Here is a 6,429-nt window from a genome sequence, read left to right as displayed (position 1 = left end):
TAGTATAAACAAAGGAGAACAAAATAGCTCTGCTCATCACCCCGTTCTGCAAGGGTTAAGTCATAACCCACTGCAGTTGGCCACTCACAGTGCAACCTAGAGAAATGCAGGATGAAAAAAAACAGGCTGAGGCACTCTGCTTTGGGTAAACAGGCCCTTACATAGTTAGATGCAGATCTCAGGAAGAATTTCAATGACCCTAGATTCTTGTATCTTCCCATAGGTAGAAAAGCACTAAAATTGTTAACTGGAGGTATTTGTTCTTTGTGATTGGCATTTTACCAAGATGTCTGTTTGACTGCATGTATTTCCCAGCCAAACAATTTCATATATAAACTGGCCTCCCCCCTACCTCTTTGGAGCAGTTCCTCAGAGCTGAGGCGCTGTCTCCTGGGCACTAGTACTCAGTCATCAGTAAGACCCTGAATAAAACAGGCTCACAACTCATACTCTGTGTTTTTTTTTTTTTTTTTTTTTTTTTTTTTTTGCGGTACGCAGGCCTCTCACCGCTGTGGCCCCTCCCGTTGCGGAGCACAGGCTCTGGACGCGCAGGCGCAGCGGCCACGGCTCACGGGCCCAGCCGCTCCGCGGCACGTGGGATCTTCCCGGACCGGGGCACGAACCCGCGTCCCCTGCATCGGCAGGCGGACTCTCCACCACTGCGCCACCAGGGAAGCCCTCTGTGTTTTTCTTTAAGTTGACAATGGGCACCTGAAAAATGCTACTGTTTGTTCTGTCCTTTCCAGCTAATTGGGCTGACTATCTCTACTCAGACCTAGATTTCCAGCGCAGACCTCTATTAACCAGAACTCCTGTGGGCAAGGTGATTGGTACTGACTGATTTGGGATGTAAAGGAAATGATGCGACCTTGGGGAAAGGGTACCTACCCATTTAGGAGCTACTTTCCTTATGCCCTTCTGTCATTATGTGTGCTGCTTCTCTTTCTGTCTCTCTGACTTTCTCTCTCTATCTCTGTCTCTCTGTTGAGCTTTCTGTCTCTTTGTCTCTCTTCCTGTCTCTCTGTCTCTGCCCCAACCCCACACAATAATACACACACACGATGGATGCAGAGAGTACAGAGTTGGAGAACGCTGTGCTTTGTGGGAGTAGGACGTCTCTACAGTTTATACAGATTAGGAAAAACCTCTCAGACTCAAACCGGAACATTGCATATTCCTTAATCTCTGTCATATCTGTGCACTTCTTGGGGGTTGTAACATAAATATCGGATATTATTTTCCTCTTAAAGTAAGTATGCTTTGAGAATCGAAGGCAGATTTCACGCTACGTGTTCTCTTTTTCCAACCTGAGTCTGCCTGGGGCAATTTCTCCCCCAAAGTTGAGGTCTGGGCAGAGGGCACGTTCTCTTTGCCCACTGAGATTGCTTTCCTGGTTGTAAGTTTTCCAGGGAAATTTCTAGGCTTGAAGAGGTCATTTGGAAGCAGATTAATGATAATCTCTTTTATTTTTCTTGGCAACTCTGGCAGGCCAGACTCTTTGGGGGGTTGGGGGTATACTAGTGGCTCCTTTTAAATCTACTGTACTTTCTGGACTCATTACATTGTACCTGGACTCTGAAACCCATCGTGTTAATGGATGCTTATTTTCTTGCCTCACTTCTCTGTCAACGATTTTCCCTGAATCTGGTTTCATCATAATTGAAAAAATACCATCTGTCTGTCTAAGAGCTTGTCCCCTCTCCTTTGGCCAGATTTGTATCTGATTTCTTTCACCTGGTTCTATTGAATTTCTCCAGGTGCAGAGAGTAGCCACTGTACAGCTTCTGTCCAAAGTCATCTTTTTTTTCCACACGATTGCTGGGCAGGGGTTGGGGGAGTTTGTCATTGTTAACCTTGAGCTTTTGTTGCAGAGATGAAGCTCCTTTATCAGTTTATCCAGCGTGACACCACATAATTCAAATCACATCCTCGTCTACGTACAGTTCATTGTTTTCACCCCTATATCGGCAGGATAGTTTATGAGTTTTTCTCCCCTCATTGTATCTTGGAGAGATGTTCTTGGGTCTTTTGTATTTTGCATCTGTTTTCCTGCCTGTGGTGTTCTTCTTTACTTGCATGTTACATGCACTCCAGCGGCCTGTGCACATTGTGCTGGTTTAGCCAGGGCTCACAAAGGCTCCAGATGTATTGTTTAATTGACTTTTTAGCTACGAACATTTCTGGAAATGAAACACAAGAAAAATGGGACAGTTTTCTGGATGAGCACGTTTATCCTGGCTTTCTTTGGTTATTTCCTCTGAAGATTTCCCTTCTCTGCAGTCTTTTCGAAAATCCAATTTGCTTCCTTCTAATAATTTCCATCATTTGCATATCCTTGATTCTCTTTGCCTTTCCCATAATTTTCAACTCATAAAGTGTGTTTTATGGGATGTTTTTATGTTTCTTTTTTTAAAGTTAAAATCACATACTTTAGGTTTTATTTTATCTTCTTGCTCTGCCCTTTCATGATTCTGATTTTAGCAGTCAGAATATCTGTAGCCCAACTTATAGACAAGCCCGTTTCTTTTCATGCTTTAGACAAAGCAAAGTCGATGCCAGTGATATTCGTGGATGGATGACTATCCAGACTTCATAATGTAGAGGGTGAATCACCATCATTCACTCTTCAAAATTTTCTTTTTTTATATCCCACAGCATTTGTCCCCCAAATCATAAAAAAGACTTCCTTGTTTATCCATCTGTTGCAGGAAGAAGCCCATCACACCTAGTTCCTTAACATGAAAAAATGTCCCTATTTCTTTGGTACCTGAAGATAGCCAATCTTGCCTCCAGGATTTTGCTTTATGGTCAGCAGGGGAGATGCCATCTTCATGGCCCTTAAGTAGGTAAGATGATATATCAAGCTGCTTAGTGGGAGGGCGGGGTGGGGGGAATGCTAAGTGGACCTTGTAGTCCCATGATGCTTCAGAAAGGCTCTCTGACAGCATTTGATGGCAGCATTGGAAAAGGTCACTAGCGTTTGTCCAGTAAGATACTTAGGATCTTTAAAGAGGGTATATAGCATTTGTCAAGAGGAGTAAGACATGAAATTTTTTTGTTCGTTGAGATCTTTACATTTGGAGGATATGATATGAGCATCTTTTATTATGAAGGGGGGGGTTGATTTCTCACCACATTATGCTAGGTGCTGGGCGTATAATGGTGAGCAGAATTCTTGTCTCAGTCCTCATGAGCTTTACATCATGGAATAAAATGTAAAACTATAAAATAAAAATAAACTGCTATTGTACCCTTAAAAATTAATGCATTAAATCTGGGACAGGGAGGGTGGGAGGGAGGGAGACGTAAGAGGGAAGAGATATGGGAACATATGTATATGTATAACTGATTCACTTTGTTATAAAGCAGAAACTAACACACCATTGTAAAGCAATTACACTCCAACAAAGATGTTAAAAAAAAATCTGCGACAGTTTTAAAATCACATATTACCTTTACTTAGTTACCTTTACTTAGTTATCTTTCTACTTACTGAATATCCTAAAAACATCTGTCAAAATAGAATGTTCTAGACATTTTCCACCTCTTGGTTCTTCTGCCTATCACCCTTCTTCTTGTACATGTTTCCTGGTTTCAATACTTTCCACAGGTGCTGAATGCAAACCCTGCCCAGGGCTCTGTGTTAGCTTCTCTTTTTCTATTTTAATCTGGATTCCCCACTGACCACCAAAATTCTGGTGACAATTTTGTATTTTTTTTAGAAAACACATCTTATTTTCTTCCTTTCATTTCAGTGTTTACTGCCATTTTTGTGAATGATTGAAGCATTCTTCCAGTTGGCTGTTTTTCTTCATGTTTTCCCACCCCAGACCAAAAGGCAAAAATTTGTCAAACAAGCCTTCAATGAAAACCACCCATGTTACTTTATTCTCCTGCTCAAGAATCTACCTAGGTTTTCTATTACCCACCCTTTGAAGTCCTGCTTTCAAATATCCCTGGAAGTTTCCTCGTTCATTCAGTCGCCATCCAGCCACATTCTTGGTGCTGCCCCATACACACCCTTGCACTGCACTTGACCTTAGCACATGCCCTGCCAACTCTGGCTCTCTTGCTTGGAGAAGCTTCTCTATGCTCCATATCAACACATGCTCTCTATAAACTCCACATTCACCCATGTAAACAAAGAGGATGTCAGAACCTAACTCTTCCTTGACATTCCCCCAACGACTCTAGACCTTCTTTTGTGAAAACTCTGAGAGTTTCCTTAGCTGAGAGATTAAAAGCATAAAGTAAGAACAGATGAAAGGGCTTCTAGCAGAGAAGACTTTGCCCTGCTTGTGAGATACATTGGATGGCTGATTTTCTTCTTGTTTCGAATCTCTTAGGATGATTCAGTTGTTGATGTGAATTGATTCTTATCTTCTTCTCCGTGGTTTTGTTTGAATTCTGTTTGGAAGCTTCCTGCCAATTCTCCTGAATTGGAATTTCAGTGAATGTGAGGACTACGTGACCATGATGACCCTCTCAAGCAGGACCAACTACTTAACTCGTGGAGCTCAGGGCAAAAGGAAAATGCAGGGCCCCTTGTTCAAAAATTATTAAGAATTTCAAGGCAGTGATACCGAGAGAATTGAAGCAAGCACAAGGCCCTTATGAGCTGCGTTGGTCACAGGCCCGTGAAATTGCCCCCCCCTCTCAGATCTGAATATATTTGACTAGCTCATGCCTTATCAGTGGACTTTCTCTTTCTCACGGTTAGAAGCTCCAACTCAAGGCATACATTAAATATATTTATTTTGTCAAGTTCCTAAACCCATAACTAAGCTACTGAACAACTTGTGATATGAGAATTTTGAACTCTGTAGGTGATTGTGAGATATCGTAAAGTCTTAGAGGGCAGAGGTCAAATGGACTATATCACTGAAACTCTGATAGCAAGCTCGACCTTTCACATGATGAGGCAAAATGAATATTTGTGGAGGAGCAAGAATCTTGAGTGTCTTTCTGGGCTCCACACCGTAGGCCGGGGGCTTCTAGAGGAAATCAGCTGTAGATACTGAGTAGCTATGAAAAACTTTTGACTGAAAGAAGCCCCCCCAACTGAGGGATAAAGGGCAGGGGAGGGGCGGGAGGTACAAGCCAGGTAGGCGTCTGGGGTGACGGCTGAGACAGGTGTGATTCAGGCTCGGAGGCCAGGGACTTGGATCCTTTGTTAGCCCAGGGGGGTGAGGGATCCAAGGCTGGAGGCTCTGTGATAACAGCATCATGCAGCCACTAGTTTATTTACGGACGGGGAATGAGAAACGGGCGTGTGAAGGGTACAGATAGGATGAGCTCACTTGTCTCAAAGAATATACATGTGGAGGGTGTTTTTATTCCTATTAATCCATCCCAGAACTCCTTGCTGGCTCTGAAGACTGATCTCCTCATCTCAGTCTCTACAAGCATAACACGTGTTTCTCCAGCACCAGGGCTCCTTAGAGTCACGATACTAGCTCAGCCGCGCCAGCTTCCTGCAAGCCCCGTTCTCCATCAGTACTTTCTGCTCTCAAAAAAGATCGTGAAAAAAAAAAAAATGAAAAAAAAAAAAAAAGATCGTGAAAGGACACCCACACCGTCTTGGAGGTGACGCATCGCCTTTGCTTGGCTACTTTTCTGCTTCTTGGGCCTGGGCTCCGCTGCACCCCTGCCAATATTTCCCTCCCGGGACGTAACTCAATACAGCTTTCACTGTGGTTTCCACTCTTGTGGCTGACATATCTGTGGTCATCACCGCTGCCTTTATGCCTGGTTCCGGACCTTTCACCAGCCTGGGCACTGGACCACGGCAGCTGTGCTTGAGATGCTGCGGATAGTTTTGTGTACTTGGGCCAGGGTGGTGGGGATAAGGACCTGCTCTGGCCTATCAAGTCCTGGGACTATTGTTTGCTCTGTTTCACCCTTGCAGGTAGTAGTTGGAATTGTTAGGGCCTGTGAAGCCCTAGGTTTTTAGTGTTGTTTTTTCCTTTTAAAATCCTTATTATTATTTTTTAAGATTCTTGGCCCTTCATTGACCAGGGAGCAAGGAGGATCCTCTACCTTCCTATCTACTGCCCCGCCCTTCATCTCTCAGAGGCCACCTGCCATGGAACATCAATTCGAAAGTGGGGGTGACCATGTAGATGGCAATGGTGGTGACAGTAAAAGTGGAAATTGCCATGGTTTCATGGTCATATTTAGATGCCCTTGTCGTTGCGCTTTTTCTACACAGGAAATTTAGGAGAGCCACTGGCCAAATTAACTCTGTCTGTCGGGGAGCTGCAAGACCGACCTCAAAGACAATTCCAAATGAGCTGGACCAATGCTGTTATCTTATTTCTAAGACAATTAGGAACCTCTGCAGGCTATTTGTGCTCTGAAATCCACAGTTGCTGACTGTGGCCAGTTATCCTGAGGGCCCTGTATCACAGGCAGCGAAGGAAGTAATTG

This window comes from Kogia breviceps, chromosome 13 (assembly GCF_026419965.1).
Source record: "Kogia breviceps isolate mKogBre1 chromosome 13, mKogBre1 haplotype 1, whole genome shotgun sequence".
In the NCBI taxonomy this organism is placed as follows: Eukaryota; Metazoa; Chordata; class Mammalia; order Artiodactyla; family Physeteridae; genus Kogia; species Kogia breviceps.
Note: the sequence above shows the minus strand (reverse complement) of the source record.